Source organism: Cupressus sempervirens, chromosome 2 (assembly GCF_028749045.1).
Source record: "Cupressus sempervirens isolate cs-2001-9-10 chromosome 2, ASM2874904v1, whole genome shotgun sequence".
Lineage (NCBI taxonomy): Eukaryota > Viridiplantae > Streptophyta > Pinopsida > Cupressales > Cupressaceae > Cupressus > Cupressus sempervirens.
Genome location: NC_143119.1, coordinates 236,288,683 through 236,316,416, shown reverse-complemented (window position 1 = coordinate 236,316,416; position 27,734 = coordinate 236,288,683). Strand labels below are relative to the sequence as shown.

General features: G+C 31.9%; 1 pseudogene; it reads left to right on the top strand.

The window, feature by feature from the left end:
- The window catches only part of LOC149571914 (putative LRR receptor-like serine/threonine-protein kinase At1g53440), a 398,785-nt pseudogene that overhangs the window by 228,392 nt on the left and 142,659 nt on the right, over positions 1–27,734 (top strand).

Sequence of the window (27,734 nt, the reverse complement as noted above, 5' to 3'; positions counted from 1 at the left end):
ATATATATATATAAACATATATTATTAAACTCTAGTTAAGAGAGAATTTGTCTTTTGGTAAACAAACTATTTTTTTTTAAAAAGGCAATTTTAAATTTAGTTTAAAAGTTTTTTTTAAAAAACCAAAATAATATATATAAAAAAAAAACTTTATATTATATGTATGGGGGGGGAGGGATTTACCTTGTGCCCCACCCCCTGTCATTGTTTGTGACTAGTACGCTGCGTCGCAGGTACTGCAATGGCAAGGTACTTTGTACCCAGTTGCCGCAAGCCCTGTGAAAGCAGGTACTGCGGCTTTGAGGCTGGTAGCTTTTTTTAAGAAGGCTTTTCTTTCTTTTATTTATTTCAATTTCTTTTTTTTTTGTGCGTCTTAAATCATATTTATTTTATGGAATTTTAAATAATATTAACTTCATAATATTAATTATTAATAATTTTTATTAATGAATCTATATTATTATTAAATCAAATTTTATTATTAAGTTATATTATTAATTAATAATTAAATAAATTATTAATTCATGAATAATAGTTAATAAATTATTAGTTAATTTAATTATATTTGATTTAATTAAAGATTAATCCTAAACTATTTTAGGATAGTAAATTTTATAATAAGGGTAACCTTATATGTATTTTTGAGCCAATAAATTAATAGGTTGACTTGTAAATTAAGTGGAGAATCTCATGCACTTGGAATGTACTTTGAAACACAAACTAAACTTTACTGCTAACCTTGTCATGTATTTTGAAAATCAACCCAAACTATGAACTGTACTGTTTTGTTTATGTTATCTATGTTTTGGAGTTGATTAGATGTTGACCAGTCTTAGGATGTTACCAGAGGTTCGAGGGTTGTGCGATTGTAATTTTATAGTGAGTTGTTCTTAATCTTTATACCTGACCTTGGTAATGTGATGCTATGCTCTATTATGGATGTCTTTACTGGTTGTTGCTTTCCAATTTCCTTGTGTGAAGCTGAGGTTTTTTTTTAAGTGAATTGTTCTTGGTGATGTCACGTGGTGACATGTTTTGACTTGACCATTTTGGAGTCTTTGATCAGTATTGTGATTTATTATTGGGATACTTGTTGGTTGCTCGTTGGAGAACCATTGGATATTGTGACTTATTATTGATGCCTTCAGTTCCTAATAGAGAACGGTTGTGATCATTATGATTATCATTTGATGCTTTCCAGTCACTTGTATAGGGCTGAGGTGATATTTGTGATTTGTGTTTTCATGAGCCTAGGGTAGGTTATCTATGTGTAGTGTCAGGAAGTGGCTTGCGATGGGGGCCAGAGCCCTAAGTGGCTACTAGGGTAACTCATTGTAAGTTGTTTTAATAAGTGAAAACATCTCACCTAAATACTGACTTAAATGAATCTAATAAGATAACTGTATGTTCTCTCTCATGCCTTGAGTGCTAGTACAGACTAGGATGGGGTAGAGAGAATGCTTGGTTGTGACCTTGCATTCCATAGTATGCCTCGTCAATACGAGAGGATACTAGTGGCCGCGGGATCACAGGGGACCCAAGATTCTTAAGGGATTACTCGGGTAACTTCTGACGTGAATTTTGCGATGGCATTTTCCTGCTTGCATGGTAGATTTCCTACGTGTCTTTGTGTGACTCTAGGTTTAGATGTCAATCTATTTTTAGGAACCTTTGAGTTAGCATACTTATAGGATTTCCTGGACTTAGAGTGTATTTATGTTACATGTTTTGTTTCCATTGGGACTTGAGACTATCTCCTCAACGCGGTGTGAGTGGACCATTTGGGTTCCACGTGGTTGGGTGGTAGTGCTTTTTACTCTTACCATTGAGATCCATCTGAGACACCATGGATGGAGTATTACTATTGGCATATACCTTCATTCAGTTCATGGATCATTATGATAGATGGTTATATTATATGTTGGATGCAGTATCATTTTATGATGTATGTATATCTCTTGATGTATGAATTTATTATGTATGATGAATGATTTCATTTATTTATTGCACGTGTATCATGGATCTGAAGAGGATGATGTATATTTATCTTGTTTCTATATATTCTTTTAAGCCTTTCATACCCTGTGACATGTACAGTGGATGAATGAGCATTCCGAATTAATTTGCCAAGAGGCATTCGGAACAATTGTATATTTTACGAACATTGGACTTTTCATTATTCTTTCATATGGATGTATTAAATGATGGACTTGGTTTTAGATTAGATTTTACATGTGATTCAACCTCATGAGATCTTTAAGGAATGTAACCTATTATGTATGTTATTTCTTCTTCTACTTTGTGTTTGATGTGTATGTTATACTTTCTTTAAAATAAAATAAAAATGCTATCAAACTTAGTCAAACTTTAGGTTATTTCTTTTGGATCCCTTGGCAGGGTGTTACACTCTTTAATGCTCACATACTCCAATCCAATTTCCTTTTCAGAAACTTTTTCTCTCAACATATGTTACTTAATAGAAATGTGCTTAGTCCTCAAATGCAATATTAGATTCTTAGACATATTTACCATGCTTTTGTTGTCACAATTTATAACAACATGTTTTCTGATTTCTATCCTTATATCCTTCAGCATCTACTTCATCCAAACAACTTGATTGCAATTATTTATTTCTACAACATACTTCACCTCTACCGTACTTTGAGATGTACAATTTTTCTTCTTTCTTAACCAAGAAACCAATATTCCTCTAAGAAAGAAAGCTCCTCCACTAGTGCTATTTATGTCATCCATATTGCTTGCTCAATCTGCATTAGTATAACCACATAGAGTAAAATCATTAGATCTATCATACCACAATCCAAATTCTAAAGTTCCTTTTAGATATTTGAATATCCTTTTCATAGCTACATAATGTGCTTCTCTAGGATTAGCCTAGAATCTTGCAACAATTCCAACTACATTTTCTATATATGGCCTTATGTGAGTCAGATATTGCAATCTCCAATCATAGATCTGTACTTATTTTTTCCAATAGTAGGTGTCTCATTCTTTGAATATAACTTGTGTCCAATTACCATAGGTGTTTCAATGGGTTTACATACTTCTAAACTAAACCTTTTTAGTAAATCCTTCAAGTACTTAGTCTGAGAAATAAAGATTCCTTCTTTATTTTGTACAATTTGGAATCTTAGGAAATATTTCATCTATCCTATCATACTGATTTCAAATTCTTTCTTCATTTCTTCAACAAACTTTTCACTTTCCTCATCATTTCCTCAAAATATGATATCATCCAAAAATATTACCAAAATCATCAAACCATCATCAATTTCTTTCCAATATAGATTACTATCTACCATACCTTTTCTATATCCAAGCTTTGTCAAATGCTTGTCCAACCTTACATACTAGGTTCTGGGTGCTTGCTTTAACCCATACAATGCTTTCCTCAATCTATATACTATATCCTTGTTGTCTATCAAAGGACATCCTTCAGGATGCTCAATGTATACCTCTTTTTCAAATTCTCCATTCAGTGATGTTGACTTGCAATCCATCTAATATAGTTTGAATTTCTTCTATGTTGCATAAGCTAAGAATAATATTACTACTTCTATTCTAGCCACTGGAGTATAGCTCTCCACATAATCTATTCCTTCTTATTGTGAGTAACCTTTACATAAAAATCTTTCTTTATTCCTTACAACTTCTTCTTTCTCATTTATCTTTTTCTTGAATACCCATTTAGTTCCTATCACTTTTTTGTCTGCTGGTCTGGGGACCAATTGCCACGTCTCATTCTTTTCTATCTTATCCAATTCCTCTTTCATAGCTTGTTTCCAATAATCATCTTTGCATGCCTCATCTACATTCTTTGGTTTAACTTGAGATATCAAACATAGTTCTTCATTAATTCTACTTCTTGTCATCACACCTTTGTATTTTCTTCAAATAATCTGCTCTAATGGGTGATTCTTTATCATGATCTTTCCTAAAGTAGGAGTTGTTCTCTCAACTCTTGGCTCAACTAAAGGTTCTGAGCTTAGTTCCTACCTTGGCTCTCCTTCATTCTACAAATCATTGCTAGTCTCAAGAAATATTTCATCATTCCTTGGCTTAGTAACCACATCATCAACTAAATTGTAATCAACCATTCTCACTTGTACTCTAAACTTTTCATCAATTCTAACATTTGCACTTTCCATAATAGCATTAGTTCTTTTATTATAACATCTATAAGCCTTTCTTTTCAATGAGTAACCAAGAAACATATCTTCATCACTTCTAGCATCAAACTTACCAATGCCATCACCTCTCTTTATGTAACACTTATGTCCAAATAGTCTAAAATACTTAACTGTAGGTGAGTGACCAAACCATAGTTCATAAGGTGTCTTGTTTATGTCTTTCCTAACTTACACACTATTCATAGTGTATACTATTGTATTGACATCTTCTCTACAAAATGTCTTGGATACATCATTCTTTGCTAGCATAGCTCTTGCAACTTTTGTAACAGACTTTTTCCTTCTCTCTACAACTCCATTTTGTTCAAGGGTTCTTAGAGTTGATAGTTTTCTTTTAATTCCATTTTCTTCCCAAACATGTTTAACTCATTTGAAGTAAATTCTCTTCCTCTATCTAATCTTAAACATTTAATCTTTACAAAAAATTCATTTTCAACTCTATTCTTAAATATCTTGAACTTGTTAAATGCCTCGGATTTCTCTTTAAGAAATGCAACCCACATCATTCTATAAAAATTATGAACTAGAATCATAAAATACCTTTTACCATAGAATCCTTTGGTCTTTGTAGGACCACTAAGATCTATGTGTACAATCTTCAATTTTTCTATAGTGGTGAACTTCTTGCTAGGAAAAGAGGTTAGTAGGTTAGTAGGCTTTATAATCTTAGAAATAGTGTTAGTAGGCTTTATAATCTTTGACAAATTTCTAAGAACAAATATTTACTGATCTTCACAATACTATCAAAGTTTATATGACAAAATCTTTTATGGTTGCAACCAAACATATCATTTTAGTAGGATTCAACTAAAATACATTACCTCTAGATCTGGTTCCTATTTCAATTACCTTTCCATCTTTCTCTTTGATCATGCATGTCTTTTGTGTGAACTACAATTGATAATCTTTATCTACTAGTTGTCCAACACTCAAAAAAATGTACTTTAAACCATCAAAAAAGTATACATCCTCAGTGTTAGTTTTACCATCAAGAGTTATAGATCCAACACCTTTAACTTGACATGCTACATTGTTTCCAATTATGACAATTCCTCCATCTTGAGTCTTGAAGTCAAAAAAATTGTTCATATCACCAATCATATGATGTGAACAACCACTATTAATTATACAGTTAGATTTCTTCTCAACTTTGATAACAAAGCTACCTTCTCTGCAATTTCTTCTTTAATTGCCACAAATCCAATTTCATAATCACTATCACTTAATACTTGTTCAAAAGAATCATTATCTTCATTTGCATACAAAAAAGCTCCATCTTTTCTAGGTTTATGATTTCTATTATGATTTTTCTCCCTCTTAGGAAACTTAGATGAATAATGACCATATTCATCACAAGTTCAACATTTAAATATTTTCTTACCTCCTTTCTCTTTTCTTACCAGAAGGGATAATCCTTCTTCAAGATTTTTATCTTCCTCAGATCTATTGCTACTAGCAAAATCTCCTTTAGTACTTGTGATCATTAATAGACTAGGTCAAATGTTCAAGGCACTTAAAGTTGTCTCTGTTCTAGTCAATTCTTGGGACTCTTTAAGTTCATTCTCAATTGCTTCAAGTCTTCCAAGTAATGTCTCATCTATGAAATCTTTGGTACATGATATCAACAACTGTATCATCTAAACTACTAACTTTAATGGTGGAGTAAAAGTCTCCAATATCTTCCACATAACCTCATCATCTTCTTTGGTTCCTCCTTGAGCTTTAATACCTGTAGTAATATTTGATATCCTACCTATATATGTTCTTACAGATTCATCTTCCATCATCTTAGCATCTTGAAAAACACAAATCCAACTTTTTAGCCTCAACCTTTTAGAATGTGCATCACCCTCAAAACTATCTTCCAAAGCTTTCCAAATCAAATGTGAACTAGCAAGTGATTTTACCTGATTGTACTCAATTTTAGGAAGTGCAGTCAATAGTGCTTCCCTAGATCTCATATCACACATGAAAATATATCTTTCTACTTCAGAGCAACTTTTCAAATCCTTTTCTTCAATGATTGTCTTCTATGATTTTTTCAAGATCCAATATCCTAGACCCATACACAATAGATGTGTCTTCATCTTTTCTTTCTAGCTTTCATAGTTTATTCCATCAAACTTTGGACTATCTTTCTTGAATATGCTTGCCATGGATCTCCCAAAGTTGTTAAAATTTTTCTTCAAGGACCTAAAGCTCTGATACCAATTGTTAGAAACAATAGTCCACCAAGATAACTAAGAGGGTGGGGTGAGTCAGTTATCCATCATTTAAAACATTTATACTCTTTAAACAAACTTAACCATTCAACCAAAGTAAACATCAACCATAATGAAAAACATAGAGACAAATACACTAGATATGTTGACTAGGGAAACCCTTGATCAAAGGAAAAACCCTGGTGGGAATGATTCCTACAAGATTATGTATTAATATAAATATTCCTTATTAGAGGATAGACCCTATTAGGAGTCTGTTACAATATTTAGTACAATAATTCCCTATTAGAAGACTTTGAATCCCTATTAGGAGATTCTAACCCTGTTAGGAGTTGTGGTACAATGTATGCAAGAAGAGCCCACTACCCAAACATGCAATTTCAACTACAAGAAGAGCTCATTGCTCAATGATGCAATTTATTGTTATCTTCTTCTTTCCTCTATCCTTACTTTTTTCCTATCAACTGGACCAATCATTTTTTGACCTTGTAGACTAGGTCACAAAAATTGGTTCCAAATAAAAAACCTTGAATCACTCAAAAAAGAATTGGTAATGAAGTTCCCTTCACTTTCACACTATTATGCTCAGCTCCGCATTTTGCACTCTCTGATGGTTATCATCAATTCACAATACATTCATTCAATATTGCAATAAACGAAAATGTCCCTCCTTTATACCAAGTCCATAAAACAATTCATTAAGTCAGCTATTAGTCCTTCTCAATTAATTATTATAGGACCATACTAAGAACATGTTACACTTAGTGATAACATCATTCTTCCACCTTGCAACTTAAATATATTTCCATACATGCAACCCTATGACAAGTGAGCTTAGCCACGTCATATTCAACATGTTAAGCACTTGTAACTCTATTCACTTTTTCAAGTCCTTAAAAAATGGAGGAATTTCCTATTGCCTAAGGAGCTTGTGCTCTTTATTGACAACCAAGCATTAAGTTTTATCAACTCACAAGAGAAGCTTAGCTTGAGACACATCAAAAGGATGGATTTCTTGCAATCCTATACCTTTACTATCAAACACAAGAAGGGAACAAACAATAAGGTGGTAGATTCTTTAAGCAGAAGGCTATTCATTGTTCAAGAGGTCAAGTTGTAGAGTGTTGGGCTTGAAGGGTTCAAGGACATGTATGGTGAAGATACTAATTTCTCAATGGCATACAAGGTATGCATCAATCTAGAAAACCATTGCCATAGTCTATTTTCTAAATATACATTGCAAAATGGTTTATTGTTTAAGGGTCAATAATTTTGCATCCCAAGGGGATGCATGAGGGAGAATCTCATTAAGGAAAATAACAATAGAATCATGAGTAGGGATTTTGGCCATAACAAGACCCTAGACCTAGTGTAAAGGTTTTACAGTTGCCCCAAGATTCAAAGAGATGTGATAAAATATGTGGAGCAATATGGTATATGTAAAAAGGAAAAGGGAATTTCATCCAATCTAGGACTTTATCAACCACTACCCATTCCTCAAAGGCCTTGGGAATTCATAAGAATGGATTTCATAGGGGGGCTTACCTAGGACCAAGATAGGGTTAGATAGTGTGTTTGTGGTATTTGTTAGATTCAACAAGATGAGCCATTTCATCCCAGGCAAAAAAAACACATAATGCTAGCCATATAGCCAATCTATTCTTCAAAGGGGTGGTCATAATTCATGGGCTACCAATGAGCATTGTGGTTGCCAGAGATGTCAAGTTTATGAAGCATTTTTGGAAGACCCTATGGAGGAGATTGGGTACAAACCTAGCTTATGGTTCTAACTACCACCCCCAAACTGATAGGTAGATAGAGGTCGTCAATAGGTCCTAGGAAACTTGTTAAGATTCCTTACCAAATAATATGGGTAGAGTTGGGAGAAAGTAATACCTCAAGTAGAGTTTTCCTATAATGGTAGCATGAATAGAAAAACTAGATCGATTCCTTTCCAAATAGTGTATGGATCACATCTAAGGGGAATAATGGAGTTGAGAGACCTATTAGCACATGATACCATTAGTATGTATGACGATTTTTTTTTCAATCTATGAAGGAGATACATGATTAGGTTAAGAGGACCTTGATGGAGGCAAAACAAAAGTTGAAGGAAAAGAAGGATGAAAGAAGGAGAGACTTAAAATTCCAAATAGGGGATTTGTTCATGGTCTATCTAAAAAAATATAGGCTATAGAAGGGTATCCCAAAAAAGTTACAAATGAAGAGGGTTGAGCCATGCAAGGTGCTAGAAAAGTATGGTTCCAATGCCTACAAAATTGATGTACCCAAAGACATGTCCATCTCTCCAATTTTCAACATCAAAGACTTGATACCTTACAAGGGTCCAAATATGGATGAAGAGGAATATTAGATAGAACTACAAAAAGATATATTAGACTTGTAGGTACCTAGAATGGAGCAACCAAAAGTGGAGAAGATATTGGACTCTAGGGTGAAGAAAAGCACAAGGAACAAAGTCTACACAGAACATGTGGTGAAATGGAAGGATACCCCTAAAGCTGAGAAAACATGGATTTTTGTGAGTGATTTCAAGAAGTATGGCATCAACAAAGAGTTCCTCTCACCACAAGTACCTTAGGCTTCTTCTTGTAGGGGGGGTATGGTGTAGGAGCACTTGGGGGAAGGGAAAATACCTAATACAATTTTGGCTTTTAAATGGTCTAGAAAACCATTTGGTGAATATGGAAAAAATATAAAGTCCCTTGGTATGGTTAGGGGGTGTGGATAAGTAGAAGTCAAGGTACAGTCATGCTTTTAGCAATTAGGTCCTGATAAGCCTAGAAATGCTCAAAGTTTCTCTAAAGGGAAAAATATGGTAAAATGCCTAAAATGGGGCAAGAAATGTTTAGGAAGGGTCCTTATATTTTTTAGGACCACTTTATAATTTTTGAATACAAACTAGATAAGTTTGGAGGCTTAAAATGCAAGATTGCTAAAAGTTGTCAAAATTGCTCATTAACAACTTTATAATTTTTGCAAAGTTGCAATGGTAATTTTTGCACACTTTCAAGAAAAGGAAAGATGGGTATTTGCAACTTAACCCAAGGGTCTAAGTCATTAGATAAATTCTATATAAGCCCCATCCAACTAATTATGAGGGGGTTCCTTATACATTTTATATGGACTGTTCATGTGAGAAGGAGGAATTGTTGATAGAAAATGAAGTTTTGTAGGCTTGAACCAAGAAAATTGATTTATTTGATTTATTTTTTGAATAGATTAGGTGCGTGGTATCATGCGATAACTATGTGCATTATTTTTTTTATCTTTGGCATTCATTTTACTAGGTTTCCAAAATAATTTAGTTTTTTAATTCCTACTTGTGGGTTTTGAGCAGACAACAATAAAATGGCCAAAGATTGAGTTCCTATGGTTGAAAGATTATGGCCTTTGGGAATCAAGTAATGGTTTGTATACTATGTAAATAAAAATTTTCGAGGCTATGGGAGTTAGTTGGCCATTTTTGTAGTGAAGCCCTATGCAAGCAAGTGAAAGCTTGACAAAGCTTAGTGATGCTTGCAAGTGACATCTAGATGGAACAAAGGATTGGCATGTGCCAGTCTTGGTTGGGAAATGGTAGTATGATGTATCTAGTGTCGAAGAACTAGAGGACGGAGTCTGGAGTGAACATTTTCTTTTGTTAGAATCATAGTTGTTTTCATTGCCCTCGAAACCCTTAAAAGTAGGGTTCTTTAAAAACATACTATACAGATACCATGAAGACCTAAGACGTAGAAAGTCTTTGAGTCTAGGTCAATTGGAAAAAAAGTATAGAAGGAATTTATAGGGCTTGTTAAGATATTTTTCAAGTTATTAAGGATTCCTTTTTTTTAGGAGGGCTAATAGGGGCTCTTAGGGCTATAAGGATGAACAAAGAAATATTGGATTGTAGGTGTGTGAAACTTAGAAAGATGATAGAGAATCACATGGAATGTGTCAAGAACCTCAAAAGGAAGGTTCAAACTTGATTTTGACCTACTAGTGGAATTTGGTGGAGTTTTTCTTTGTTAAGCCAAAAGATGCACAAGTAGGGTTTTGGAAGTCAGAGGAGTCAAACTTGAATTGGTTGAAGAATTTCTTAGTGAAATGGGATTAGGAGAGATTCCTCTAGATTAGGGTTGGAGAAGAGACCCTAGGAAGGCTAAGAAGTACCTTGATAGAGAAAAAATTATCTAAGGGAAGAAGCTCCCCATCACTTTAACAGGGGGACATTCTAATGGAATGTTCTAAAGTCCTCTAACAAGAGCACTCCTAATAGGGTGATTAAATCCTTTAATAATGTCATATTTGATAGTGTGTATTATAACCTTTAATAGGGTTGAATCCTAAGAGGGCTTACTTCAAAAGAGTGAAAAATAGTAACATGTTGTTGGTTGTTTTTCCCAAAAAAAAATTCCATGTTAGATTCCAATGTTAGACTTATGTGGATGTTTGGATTATACAAGTCTATTATTTCAGAATAGTGGACACCTAGTTGATGTTGCTAATAGTTTAGATTAGATACTAAGTCATGGAATGATAAGATCTTGGATAATTGATTCAGACCCCCACCTCCCCTCTTAGTTATTCTAAATATTCTAAGAGATGTTTGATGGATTCCATAGGAATGTGAACTCTTGTCAAAGTGGCCAATCAAGTGAATTGTTATTTGCCTTATTTTTTAAATTTTACTCAATTGTATACTTTGAGTGTTTCAAAGTTGAGATATCCTCCTTGTTTCATTTTCCCTTGTGTTAGTTGCACACTTCATGGTTGAGGAAGAAATAATATGTGATATATGGATGTATGTTTTTTGATGTTGAGGTTGTGTCTGATGTACAAATTATATAAAATTGTAGTATTTTATTTATAATGTAAAGTTTAACCTAGGAGAACCTAGATGGGTGTGCACCATGTAGAGATTCCCATGGGATATACCTGATGAGATTTATTGTAACATTGTGATAATATTTTATGTAATTATTTGATATTGGAAAAAAATATTTAAATGTCCAATATTAAATGTAGGGTCATTTAGTTACGTAGCACATAGTTTTAGCACATGTTTTATGTAATACCACTTGGTGGTTTTGTGGGATATTTCTACTACATAAGAGACTACAAGGCTAGTTGTTGTATGAGAAGGAAAAATGGGGAAAAAAGAAAGTCGAGCAAGACAAGGCTTAACAGGTTAGCCAAAGGAGCATTTGTGAAGGTTGGAAGCATGTCATAGGATGTGTTGATTCATGCTTGTTCACATAGATTTCTTAGTTGTTCTTATGGCTTTGAATGCTTCCATGATTGTATTACAATGGTATCTAGCTAAATAATACATGGTGATGGATGATTTTGGAGGCTGCGTTTTTTGCTTAGTGAGGTTTTCATATCTTGTGTCACATTTTTGTGAGAATTTTATCTATTCTCTCACATGTGGATTTTAATTGCATATTTATTTTAGATCTATTATGGGCTATGTGGAAACATTTATATTTTATTGCAAGATTTTTTACGTTTAAGACAACATACATGCATTTAGTTGAGCTATGCTCCCATACCGAGGTCAAAGTGACCCGCACTCTTGGTGTTTGAGACCAATAGAGTTTACCATGTTTTGGTGAATTATGAATTTGATTCTTTTATGACTTTTCTTATTTTCTGATTTTCTTTATTTCTCCTTGTTGTAACAAGATGGTCTTGGTTGGAATTTAAGTAGTAGAGTGGGTTGGCTCTCTAATGTGTGTTGGCACATAAAGGGGTCCCATGATATCTATTCGTAGAGTTCTTAACAAATAATAACTAAATAAATGAATAGTATTTTAATTTAGTAAAAAGAGATTAATTTAATTTATGAGACTAACTTGTAGGTAGAAAATGTTGATACAGTATGTCGTTTCCTTTCTATTTGATGATGTTGATATAGTACAATGTATTATTTCCATCTACAAATGTTAATATGGTTTACTTGAGAATCCTTGATGAAAGAATGATAGCTCAATGTCACACTAGCTTTGTGAGCTATGTGATGACACTCTATTTTTGTGTCTCCATGCTAAACCATTTTTAGTAGTAAGTCATACCTATGACATCCAACAATTATGTGGGTCCTTTCTTGTATTTGTATACTAGTCTCATGTATATTATTCTTAATGAGTGATTACATTTTTTACATCTAAATTGTATTGGACTAATGAAGGGTGCTCCCCTTAATACCATAAACACATAACAAAAACAAAGAAACAACAATAAATCTAAAAACAAAATATAGACTTCTTATTTCTACTGCAAATGCAGAATTATAGAATTCAAAAGACAATATGCTATCCCATATTGGTGCCTTCATTACATACTTAATCTACAAGACCAAGCTATGAACTACCACCCAGAGTTGTTCTAGACAATGTTTGAGCCTTTCTTAAATAGGCAATTTTATGCTACCTAGGAAGGTTCTAGATGCTCAAACTTAATACCTCAGATTGACAGATCCTAACAATACATATAGAGTTAGCAAAATACATCTTTGATCAATTATTTTAAAAAGTTTAGATAGCCCAACTTCGAAAGGTCCTACTTTGATTAGCTATTATAACCATCTTTTAGAAATTCCATCTCCTAATCTATAGCCTTGGAATGGTGCAAGTGCCCTTTTGTCGAGTTTTTGAATCTCATCTGGGAACTCTAAGGTGTCCAATGGTGAGCCTAAAGATTTTTGTACAATTTTTTTACTAAAAATCTACAATAACTTCTTTGATACTTAAGCTGGAGCAATGAAATTTTTATGGAAGGCTTATAATTCTAAAATGAACCTTCATGTAGAAAATGAGAACATTCTAAGCTCATATGAAAAAATACTTAAAATAGTAAGCTCCAAAAAATAGTAACCACCCTATCTATTAGTCCTTATTAAAATAGAAAGACTAAAAATAAAAATATTTTTGGGTGATGCAAGATTGCTCTTACACCCAGGATGCTCCTTTGTAGCCAAACTAGCTATTGGTATACTATTAAAAATATAAGAGGAGTAATTGAGAGGGGAGAGGTGAATCGATTACTACTAAAATAAATCCCAGATACCTTAGATGTTAGTACAAAAATGTAAACTGCAAAATTGAATACTATTGAAGCTCGATAAACACACACAGAATGTTGTAACTGCATGATAACTGAATTATCTTGGTAAATGCTTAACATATAAACCTTTAGATGTTGTCTATGATTACCATTACTTTAAGTAAGTTGAAAACATATAAAAAGAAAATAACATGAACACAATAGACACTAGGATTTAACGTGGAAACCCAATTTGAAAAAAACCACCAATTGCAACTAGTTACTATTTTTCACTCTTCTGAAGTGAGCCCTATTAGGAGCCAACGTTATCAAAAGTTACGAAATACATTGTTAGGTATAACCCTATTAAAGGATTTAATCACACTATTAGGAGTGGCCTTGTTAGAGGTCTTGAGACAAATAGCTATTAAGCCAACTTTGTGAAGAGATTTATTTCACTACTACAATGGTTAGAGAGTAAAAATGAGATGACTTGATTTGAATTCAACTAATTTATTGATTATAGATCTTTGTTCTAGCTTGTACTTGATCCTTCCTGATCGAATATAGCTTTGCTGCTCCATAAGGATATTCTGTTTATCCTTCAAATTTGCTTCCTCTTTTCATCACTAACTCTTTAATCATATCATCACCAAAATACACACTTGAAATCACAACTTGACCTTATACTTATATCTTTCACTTTGTCAAGTTGGCTCAAATACAACTTAGAATAATCAATATTCATCACATTAGTTAGCTAGAATCAATGGATAAATCAATTAAACTTAATACAACAAAATAATAAAATCCTTCATTAGCCAACCCAGCATAGTAGACACTGACTCAAAAAAAATTTCCTTTGTTAGACAAGAAAAGCTTGGTTAACACTACAAACTCACAAAAAATCCTTGGGCAACTGAGTGAGCTTGTTTAGCACTAGCTCCATCCAAATTTCTTTCACTAACTGAGTGAGCATGGTTAACACTCACTTATTGCATCTTTTCCTTTGATGTCTGAGTGAACTCGATATACACTACCTTCCAAACTAGGCATACAAAAGAATGCTCGATAGACATTGAGAATTGTCTTCACTACTCAAGTGAGCTCATCATATACTAACTAATAATGATTATGACATTTGTGTAACATCAAAGACAACACACAATTAATCAATTGTATCCAAAAAATACTCCATTGTGCTTCTATAACTTCATCTCCATCACCTCCTTCATAATACTCTATCAAATTTGAAATATTAAATACTGGTGAAATATTCAATTTAGTAGGCAACTACATTTCATAAAGATTTCTAGAATCATATCTTTTCACTATCTTTCACAGTCCAAATTTCTTCATCTTTAGCTTATTATATGTACCCACTGGAAAATGCTCCTTTCACAAATGAACCATGAATTCATCACCAATATAAAATTCCTTATAGGTCTCCTTTTTACATCTACCTTAGCCTTGTACTATGTATTCATCTTTATGATGTGTTTCCTCACCTCCTCATGGATGTTCTTCAAATGTTCAATAAATTCTTCTGATTCAACACTACTTATCTCTCCTTTATTTAACTATCAATATTCAAAAACATTTCTATGATTGCTCCCATATATAATCTAGAATGGTGATTTACCAGTACTCCTATTGACAAAATTATTATATGCAAATTCTACCTATGGTAAAATCAAATCCCATCATTTTGGCTTTTCACCAACCAAAAATCTTTGCAAATTTCTTAAACTATGATTCACAACTTCTATCTATCCATCAATCTATGGATGATGTGATGAAATGAATTTCAACTCTATCTTCAATTTCTTTCATAATGTATAACATATATACCCAAAAAATTTGGTATCTCAATCTAAAACTATACTCTTTAGCAGACTATGTAGTCTCACCACTTCTCTGAAAAAAAACTCTGCTACATGAACAACATCACTAGTCTTCTTGCAAGGAATAAAATGTGTCATCTTTGAAAACCTTTCAACCACCACAAAAATAGAATCATGCCCTCACTAAGTCCTTGGTAATCAAAGAATAAAATCCATGTTGGCATCCTCCCATAGCTTTCCTAGTATAGGTAATGGCTAATACAACCATGTATTCTACTTCACTCCTTTCACCATCTGACATACTCTACAACTCTATATAAACTTCTTCACATATTGCTACAATTGTGGCTAGTAATAATTCTTGACAAACAAGACTATGGTTTTATCTCTACCAAAGTGTCCAACCAATCCTCCACTATGCTTCTCCTTGATGAGATTCTCTCACATTAAACTTTGAGGATTGCACAACTAGCTTCATTTGAACAACGTACTATTCTAGATCATGAAATCCAATGACTTTTTCGAGTCAAGTGTAACAGGTTCTATACAAGTCTTCAATGCTTCACCAAAATCAAGACCATCTAGATACAAAGTACTGAGTTCCTTGAATCCAACCACCTCTATTTGTATTTTTGTCAAAAAAAAGTTGTCTTCTACTAAAAGCATCTACAAGTTTATTAGACTTCCCACTCCTATGTTTCAAAATAAATGTATAACTCTACAAAAACTCAACCCACTTCAAATGCCTTTGGTTAATTTTTCCTTGACTATTTAAATATTACAAAGCTTGATGATTATTATACAAAACAAACTCTTTAGAAAGAAGATAGTGTCTCCACTTCTTCAATGCTTGGACTATAGCATAAAATTCTTGATCATAAACATAATATTATCTTTTTGTATCATTCTATTTCTCACTAAAATAAGCAATAGGTCTACCTTCTTGGCTCAAAATAGCTCCTATTGTAGTACTGCTAGCATCACAGTCTACTTGAAACACCTTATTAAAATTAGGAAGTGCTAAAATAGGCTACTCAATAAGTTTTTATTTCAAAAGATTAAAACTCATATCTTCTCCTACAATCCATTTAAATTCTTTCCTATCGCCTCTCATTTTTTCAATCAGGGGTCCACAAATACTGCTAAAACCTCTTATGAACTTTCTATAAAAACTAGCCAGTCTATGAAAAGATCTTACCTCTATCACACTCATTAGATTAGGCCATTCAAGGATAGCCTTCACTTTCTCTAGGTCCATTTTCAAACCTTCTAATGAGACTAGAAATCTCAAGTACATGAACTCCTTCTTTAACAAAATTACACTTCTATAGGTTTATAAACAACTCTTCTTCCCTCAACTTATCAAACACCTTCCAAATATGAATAAAATTATCTTCCAATGTCTTACTAAAGATCAAAATATCATCTATGTAAATAATGAAAAAATTACCCAAAAACTCCTTCAGTACCTTATGCATGAGCCTCATGAAATTGCTTGGTGCATTGGTTAGCCAAAAAAGCATGACTTACTACTTGTACAGTCCTTCCCTTATCTTGAAAGCAATCTTCCATTCATCTCCTCCTCTGATGCAAATTAGATGGTACCCACTCTTCAGATCTATCTTTGTGAAATAATCAACCCTACTCAAATAGTCCATAATATCAGCAATCCTTGGAAATGGAAATCTATACTTGATTGTGATCTTTCTAATAATGTGAGAATCTGTACACATCCTCCATTCTCCATTCTTCTTTGGTGCTAATATGACTGATACAATACATAGACTCATACTCTCTTATCAACCCCTTCTACAATAACTCATGAACTCTTTTGTTAAACTCTTCACTTTCTATTAGTATCATTCTATGCACTACCTTGTTTGGAAAACTAGCTCTTGGAACCAAATCCATCTGGTGACCGATCTTCCTCATTGGGGGCAATCCATCAGGCACATTATCTAACACAATATTAGAAAACTTTTCTAATATATCTTCAACTTTTGTAGGTACCTCCTCTAATTCTTCCTTATTATCTTTAAGAATTATAGCAAAACTCATATGCTCACACTTCATACTTTTGAGAAAATCTTTTCCATCAACAAAACATACTCTAGTAGCACTATATACCTTTTCTTCTTTATCCTTCAATGGCTTCAACTTATGCTTCACTCTATCCTTGGTCAAATTGTAGGTATTTTCTCACCCATCATGTACAACATGCTTGTCAAACTACCCTGACCTTCCCAGCAACATATGACATATATCTATTGGTATGATATCCAAAAGTACCTCATCCTGGTAGCTTCCAATCTTGAACTTCACTGCGCACTATTCATTGACCATGACCTTGTGGTCATCTTGCACCCAAGCAATATAGTATGAACACAAGGTTTTCTATCTTTTTAGCTTCAACATTATGACCATCATTTCTAACACTAGATTGTCAGTACTTCCACCATCAATGATCAAATCACATCACTTATCTTCATATCTACACCTTGTGTGAAACAAGCTCCTTCATTGATCAAGTTCATTCTCACCACTTAGTAGGACTCTTATGTTAGTTAGGAATTCTCCTCTTTCAACATCTTCAAATGTTATGATATGGCATCTTCATCAACATGTAAAACTCTAGCCTAACCTTTTGTTCTTCAATTTGTCCTTCCTTGGCACTAGGAACATTCAAATTCTCTATATCCTTCTTCTCCATAGTGAAAACATTTCCCATAGAAGCCTCCTCTTCTAGATCCTTGTCCTCTACCTTTTCCTCTTTGATCTCTTTTTTTCTGGTCATGGAAGAGATTGGAATTGTTTCCCGCTGGTTCTAACTGCTGCTTCTAGCCTCATCCTTGTTCTTCTAATTATCAGTACAACCTCCATAAGTTTAGTTCATCACATCATCCACAAACTAATGGACAAACATAAGTTGTGAATCATATTTTGAAAAATTTGCTGAGATGTTTGGTTGGCGACAAGCCAAAAGGATGGGATCTAATTTTATCATAGGAAGAGTTTGCATATAATAATTATGTCAATAGGAGTACAGGTAAATCATCATTCCATATTATATACTGGAGTAGTCCTATAAATACTTTTGAATTTCAACAATTGGATAAAGGAGAGATAAGTAGTGCTAAAGAAGAAGAATTTATTGAACATTTTAAGAACATCCATGAGGAGGTGAGGAAGCACATCATAAAGATGAATACATAGTAGAAGGGTAAGGAAAATGTAAAAAGGTGGTATAAGGAATTTTAGATTAGGGATGAAGTCATGGTTCATTTACGAAAGGAGCATTTTCTAGTGGATACATATACTAAGCTAAAGATGAAGAAGTTTGGACCATGCAAGATAATGAAAAGAAATGATTATGGAAATGCCTATGAAGTGGAGTTCCCTACTGAATTGAATATTTCACCAGTATTCAATATTTCAGATTTGATAGAGTATTATGAAGGAGGTGCTGGAGATGGAGTTATAGAAGTTAGTGGAGTATTCTAGTAGCTAGTTCGACTAAAAAGAAGATTGAGGAGATGCTATACAATCGTATTGGAAAAGTTACAAGGAATAGAACTTATGAGGAATACCTAGTCAAATGGAAAGGGAGGCCAATAGAGGATTCATCATGGTTAGCAAGGGAGGAGGTTAATTGTCTTGGTTTTCCTCTGAATGCATGAGATGTGACGAGGTCACTTCTCAAATTACCATGGGTGTCTAATGCAAGACCATCCTACATGTAAGAGAAATCTTGCATCACCCAAATATATTTTTATTTTTAGTCTTTCTATTTTAATAAGGACTAGTAGACAGGGTGGCTACTATTTATGGGATCTTACAATTTTTTGTAAATTTGTCTTATGAGCTCAAATTTTCTCATTTTACACATGAAGGTTGGTTTCAAAAATATAAGTTGATTGTAAAAATCTCATTGCTCCAGCTTAAGTATTAGAGAAGTTATTGCAGATTTTTTGGTGAAAAAAATTTGTAAAAAAATCTTTAGGCCCATTGTTGGAGGTGTTAGAGTGCTCGAGTGAGGTGTGAAACTCAATAGAAGGGTGCTTATGCCATTTCGAGTCTATAGATTAGGAGCTGGCATTTTTGAAAAGTGATTATAATAGGCAATCAAACAAACAATTCAAGAGTTATGGCCTTTCAAGGTTGGGCTACCTAAAATTTCTAAAATAATTTGTCAAAGATGTATTTAGTTGACTCTATATGTATTGTTAGGGTCTATCAACCTTAGGTATTATGTTTGAGCATCTAGAACCTTCCCAGGCAACATAAAATAGCCTATTTAAGAAACACCCAAACATTGTCTAGAACAACTCTGGGTGGTAGTTCGTCACTTAGTCTTGCAAATTGCTTGTATTTGTATACTAGTTTCATGTATGGTATTCTTAACGAGCGATTGCATTTTGTACATCTAAATTGTATTGGACCTTGTGATGTCCAATTACATTATGCATTAGATTAGTATGTGATCTACTCCTTTCTTGCTTATATATCTTATGTTTATGCATGTTTTACTATCTCTATGAGCAAGATAGGGTGGGTTTGTGGGTACCACATAGTTGGAGGTGTTCCTAACTATACCACTACTAGAGATCAATGTATAGGGAAAAAAATCCTCCAACTATGAGACATTAGATCTTGATATCTCATACTTGTTGGGTATGTATAGGACCATGTTGGGCTAGACTAAGGCCTTAAGTGGGAATGAAAAATTAGGACATCAATTTTAGTCAACTTGATGTGAAATCTCAAACTAGTTATGAACCTTATATCAAACAATTTTAATAATAAAATTTATAGTAAAGTGAATTTAGGTATATGTCTAACCACCTTAACTCATTCAAAACTATACAAAATTAAAATTTCTTTATGTTTTCCTTGTAGTAGGAAAAACATAGAGTGTGATGCATCTTTTTTATTTTGATAAGGTTATACTATTTTAAAGTTTTTTTTTTTTTTTCCCCAATCAATATGTAAATCAACACTTTATAAGTAATTCCATTAGAAATAAGTAATAATTACTTACTGGACTCATAATTTGACACAAATTATATCAATGGAAATAAGTTAATATCTTTATCTTTTTTCATTTCATTAAATTGAGATGAAAAGTGATTTTTTCATATTGCCACTCTTTGGCCCATCATGATCCTACACATACCATGTTATGGCATTGATATATTCCTTACATCTTCATTTTTTGGGCTCTTTAGTATCTTAATTTCCTTATTCTTTCATTTATGTCTATTGATGCAATTGAGTGACCATGGCCTTGATATTCATGTATCTAATACTCCTCGGCATGGAGTTCATTATTTTATAGCCATATGTTGGAGTCCACACTAGACATATTTTATGACTTGCATGTTTTAACCAAGTTTCCTAATTGATGTTTGCATCTTATTTTTGACAGCACCACAAGTTCTAATCTCTATTTGGGGATCATTATCTACAACTCCTTGTTCTAAGACATTTTTGGCTTTCCATTCTACTAGTTTTCAAATCATTATAAAAAATTTCTTGTCTACAACTCCAAACTAGGAAATTCTAGGCAATAATTATGATAGTCACCAATCGACTTCTCCCTCAATTGGAATTTGTACTTTCTAATTAGCATCTATTATTTATTATTAGCATCTCCACCTAGTGAAGGTATTGAGATAATTTTGAGTTATGAGATTCATTTCCATTCTTTTGGGTTGGATTCCTAAGGGGTCCTAATTTCTTTGCGTTCCTCATAAATTATGGATATTTCATTAGCTATTATTTAGGATTATTCAAAAGGTAAAACAAACTTGTTTGATTAACCATATTAGCAATATTTCTTTGCAGATTTAAAATAAATATATTTATTGGGGATTCAATTTATATGTATCTCCCTTTGGATAGTTGTGATTGCTTTCTAGGTTTGTCTTGTGTGCTTTGAGACATTGATTAAATTGTTGAAGGACATTTTTTGAAACATGCAGACTCTCTTGCAAGTTTACAAATAGTGGCTTGTGTATCCTTGGAAGTGTTGAAAATATTTTTGTTGTGTTATGTAAATATATAATGTTATGCCATGCTCCCTTATTTACTATTATGGTTTTGTGCTTTTGATTTGCACATGGTTATTTAATTTTGATGTTATGAAACTTGTTTAAACAAAATTGAATCATATTGAATGCTTCTTGTCTAAGGGACATCCAACATGGCATTATAATAATAAAGGGTTATAATACATAATATTTTGATATTCTCACTTTAATAGCTTTTTATTTGGAAGGATAAAATAATACCCAAAATATAGACAACATATTGATATTAATTCATTAATGTATTCTAAGATAGTGTTGTTGAGCAAGTAACCCATATAAGATGTAATGCCACAACTCAACCATAACTCCCCAAATCAACTCACACAGAATCATATTACAAATGATTTTTCTTACATAAATATTCTTATTTATGGTTTCAACTTATGTCAAATAAGAGCTTAGATAGCATAAATTTTAACTATTTTTTCCATTTTTAACAAGAATGCTCTCTCTGTAATATTTTCTTCCTTTTTGCTTTGTCTAGCATGTGGATTGAGAAGAAATGTGAATATTGTTTAATTTTAGTCATTAATAAGTTGTAATAATTCTAGTGTTTTACAAAGAGATTTGTTTCTAATGTGAACTAATTTTTGTGTTGGAATTTTAGGTATCTTGGAAATAATAATTTAACTAGTACATTGGAAGAATGGTTGGGAATAATTAGTTATGCGTAAGTATTTTTGTCTCTTATTAAAATAAGAATTGATCTATATAATACAGTTATTAATATCATTAATAATAAAATTAATAATTGAATATATAACTATACTAAACATTATGTTTGAAATTTTTTTGAGTAGATTGTGTAATAGTTTTTCCATCAACATTTCAGATCACACTCCATGATCCATCATTAAGATCTCTCCTTATGCTATCTTTATCATCTTGATGATGGATCATGGAGTGTGATCCAAAAAATTTATAGAAAAACTATTACACAATCTACCTGAAAAATCATCAAACATTATCTATGGATTGTGGAAATTTGTTCTCTTTAATTTTATAGTAAACATTGATCTAATGATTAATATTCAAGAAATAGTCAGAAGATAGTAGTGACTGTCATATCATTTATAGTTTATGTAGCTATTGGATTTGTAAATTTTGTATTTGTATTTAATTTTGTTTAAAATAATTATTTTCTTCTACCCCTAACATATTTTGTTGTTGAATTTGTTGTTAATGTTTTATAACTTTAGTCAGTTAAATCATAAGATGTAAACATATAAGTCATCTCCTTGATTATATATGTGTGTCTGTATGTATGAATTTATATCTATATATAATCTCATAATAATTTTTCATCGATAATCATAAATCAAAATTCTTAAACTCACATTCATGCTTATCTTATATTATATCTCCTAGTGACCAAGAATGATGCACATCTTCAAGTATTGCGTATGCAAAGGTGATAGGGACATTAAGTTGACAAGTTTTATGCCTGCATTGGGAATATCACATATTCATAAGTCATCGATGATTGTGTTTATTGTACTATTCATATCATTTACATATCAAATTAGATTTCAGCTGTACTTAACTTTGACTAGTAATTCTCCCTCTACCCTGTCACTAAACAATGTGTCATTTTAAGAAGGAATTTATGTGGGGTCACATTCTCTTATTCTAAATGATATTTGATATGATAAGTACAAAGGATATACATTGATGAAAAATTAAATCTTCTATTTGATATAATAGATTGCATGCAGTATTGTACAGTGAGTAGTGACGTGAAGTCCTTAAGTGATAACATGTATTAGTATATAAACTACTAATGATCCAATATACATATACCTAAATGATCTATCTCATATATATATATATATATATATATATATATATATATATATATATATATATATATATATATATATATATATATATATATATATATATATATATATATATATATATATGAGATCAATATTAATACATATATATTCAAGTGGATCAATAAGCTATGGTAGATTAGTATCTACAAGTTTTATAATACACATACTATATAAATTAATATGAATGTGAATTTCATTATTCAAACCAAAGGATATAGTCTGAAAATTTATATGGTATCAGAGCTAGTTTGAGAAATGATATTGTTTCAAACATATCTTATAGTACTATCAAATATCTCTATCTATAACCATCAAAATGACCAATGGTAGGAGACTAGAGGATAGACTTAAAGGAGACTCAAGTTTTTTTGGATGGAAACTATGAATGAGATTAACTCTAAAATAGAACGGTCTAAATAAATCCATCAAAGACTTCAATCCTCCACCTAAGAAAGGTGAAAAACTAGACAAATGGGAGATAGATAACACTAGATCCATGAAACTGATTGTGGATGGTGTTAAGACTCATTTACTTTAATCATTTTAGAATTAGACATAATACATGAAATTCTCAAAGCCCTAGAAGAAACATCTCAAATCAACAATACAACGAGGATTGTTGAAAACAACTGGTTAATTGTTTATTATCTTTGATGTTATAAAAAATTTCATACCTTTTGTAGTCAGTGTATACTAAGTTCACTTGGGTGATGAAGATAGTTTTCTGTGTCTGCCAAGCATTCCACAATTTTCCAAGTTTAGAAGATAGTGTCTACCAAGTGTACTTGAGAGATAAAGAGAAGTTTGTGAAAGTTGAGTGTTAACTAAGTTCACTTAGTTAATGTAGGAAAATTTGGATGAAACTAGTGTTAAATGAGCTCTTTTAGTTACCAAATAAAGTTTCTGAAGAGACAATGTTAATTGAGTTCACTTGGTTCACATAGGAAAATCATTTATGTATTAGTGTCTACCAAGTAGGGTTGGCTTGTAATGCCCCACCAAGGGATCCAAAGAATTAATCTAAAATTTTGCTAAGTTTTCCAAATAATTTTTTTTTTAAACATGAAAGATAATCCATTCACAACTTATACATAGTAACAGAAGCATTAGCATCATAACATACATAACAAGTTACATTTTTAAGGATCCCTTAACGTTGAATCACATCTAAACTAACTATTAATGATTCCATCTAGTACTACATCCACATAAAATAATAATGAAAAGTCCAACATTCTTAAATTACATTTTTGAATGCTCAATCATCCACTATACATGTCACAAGGTATGAAAGGCTTAAAAGAATATACATCCGTGTAAATAAAGTACATCATCATACTAACTCTAATCCATGATGCAATAACATACATGATACATCATCATCATAAAGATATAAACATCCATCATAAAAGATAACCATATATCACAAACATAAATAACTAAGTGCACGATTCCTCCCAACCATAAAAAGCATCATTAGACCATCGTAGGCCCTAGCCATCCCTCTGTGCGTAACATCCCAAGTCACCAAAGAGATCATCAATATTAACATAGTAGGAATGTCACTCCTAAACATACTACATCATATGCAGAAAATAAATCTAACATGCAAAGTAAAGCATAAGATAACATCATCTATCGTATGCTAATCATCAATATAAGAAACATACCAGTAAATACATCTATCATAGGGTATATCATCTATCATAATGATCCAAGAATAGAATGAAGATAAATACCAACCAAGAATGTTCTAGCCATGGTGTCTCAGACGGATCTCAAATGATAAGAGTGGAAAAACACTACCACCCGACCGCATGGAACCTAAGTGGTCCACTCCCACCGTGCTGAGAAGATAATCTCAAGTCCCAAATAAGTTATCAAAACACATAGCATAAATACTCTTCAAGTCCAGGAATCCTAAAATTTTACTAACTCAAAGGTTCTAATCACAAAACTGACATCTAATCCCAGAGGCACACAATGACATGTAGGAAACCTACTCTATAAGCGGGCAAGTGTCATCGCATAAATCATGTAGAAGTTACCCTGGCAATTAGCTTAGGACTCCATGGGTCCCTACTAATCCTTATGCAGCCACTAGTATCCTCTCATATTGACAAGGCATACTATGGAATTCAAGGTCGCAACCAAGCGTTCTCTCTACTCCCATCCTAGTCTATACTAGCACTCAAAGCATGGGCGAGAACAAACAATTATCTTGTTAGGTTCATTTAATCCCCATTTAGTGTAAATGTTATCACTTATTAATAAAACTTACAATGAGTTACCCTGGTAGCCACTTCTTGACACTACAAGTAGATAATCTACCCTAAGCTCATGGAATCATAAAATCAACCCAGTCCTATACAAGTGACTGGAGAGAAATACCAAAAGATAATCCATAAAGAGAATATCAAATATCCACAATAAAAGCATCAAATCTCCATGAGCAACTGAAAAGCATCCATGAATAATAATGACCACAATAGTTCTCTATTGACAACTGAAGGTATCACTAATAATCAAAAGTATCCATTGGTTCTCAATAACCAAAATATATCTCAAAATCATACTGATCAAAGACTCTAGAATGGTTGAGTCCAAAAAATGTCACAACATGACATCATCAAAAAATAAATCAACATTTCAGTCCCATCATGGCGACTAGAAAGTAATCCAAAGATAACTAATCGATGACTAAAAAATGGTTAATTCAAGTGTCTCAGATACATATAAATCAACTTCACTTAAGAAGAATGGTGAGAAATAACAATCAGTAAATAAAAACATCTCATAGAGCACACCATCACATTACCATGGTTCAATTTAGAAAGATTGAGACCAAATAACATCAACATGCCATCACATCTCATAACCCCCGAGCCTCTAGTAGACATCCTACAACTGGTCAACACTAGTCAACCCAAAAACCCAAAACAAAAAGCATAGAGAAAACACAATGCAAACACATGTTTTGGTTTACTAAAATCACATAGTTGAATTGAGTATGGAGGTTTTAGTTTTCTGTTTTCAAGTATACTTCAAGTATAAGATTTATCATCTAACCTACAAGTCAACCCATTTGTTCCCTCGATAACATTGTCCTTCCATTATTTAAAATTACATTCTAAGAATAACTGAAGGATAAATATTTACTCATTAAAATAATCTTCTTTGACCCCTTAATTAAATTATTCGTTTCATTTGCTAAGATCCATGTTACTAATTGAATAACTCTTCCTTAATGTTACTTCAACTTTTCAACATAAATAAAGGATCATTATTCATTAAACTATAAGAAAGCCAGTTATCAATCTTTGAATAAGAAGATTATAAATTTATTTAATCAATCAATTAACATAGGTACATGACTTTTATATCATTCTAATAGTTCTTAATTAAAAATTCAATTAAATATCACTAAAACTTAAGTCTCTTGATTAAATCATCACTAACAACCATTAAAATATCTAAGGTCATTATTCAAGTCATTAGAATAAGACTTATCAACTTTGATGTAAATACTTTACAACTTTGTTAAAAGAATCATATCAATTAAAAACTCTATTACATAACTTAATTATTAATTAAATTTAATTAACTCTAATTAATTAATTTAATTAATAATTATGTATATCCATCTCAACAACCCAATTAATAACTAGTCATAATTTGTAAGTTAAAGGCCAACCATAATCCAATTCTCAAATATTAATAGTTCAATAATGACTTGTTAATATTTAATAACAAGTTATATTGGAAATCTTATTAATAAATCTGTAATGACCACCTTCGTCACTCTTTTCAATGAATACTATTATTTCCTTAACAAATCTGTATTATCGATAATCATTTCAAATTAAGACTCTATCACACAACTTAATTATTAATATCATAGTTATATTAACAACTCAATGAATATCAATTGATTAATAATTTTCATAAATTAGAAATCAACTATACTCCAAATCCAAAACCTCAATCATTAAATAATCTCCACTAGATTAACTCTAATTGGATTAATTGATAATTATTTAAACCATTTATATTATTATTTATTAATAGTTTGTTAGACCCAACATACATTAATAAATAATAAACTCATCAAAACTATTATTAATTGATCCAGAGAAATCTTCCACAAACTTCATTAGTTAATATTTAACTAACTCTTAACACCATTAAGGTAAATCAATAAGTTATTTAATAATACATAACGTAATAACAATAACATAATAATAATTCAAATCATAGCAATGTTATAATGTAACAATGACCCATTGTCCAATATCATTAAAATTTAAGTCTCTTAATTTAAAATCATCTTCATTAAACAACTATTATTAACGTAATATAAAATTAACATCTCTTAATTATTTAATATATACTAAATAATATTTAATATACATTAAATAATTAATATTAAAAGTCAACCATTAGACTCAATTTTTTAATTTTTCTAATGATGTTTTGTTTA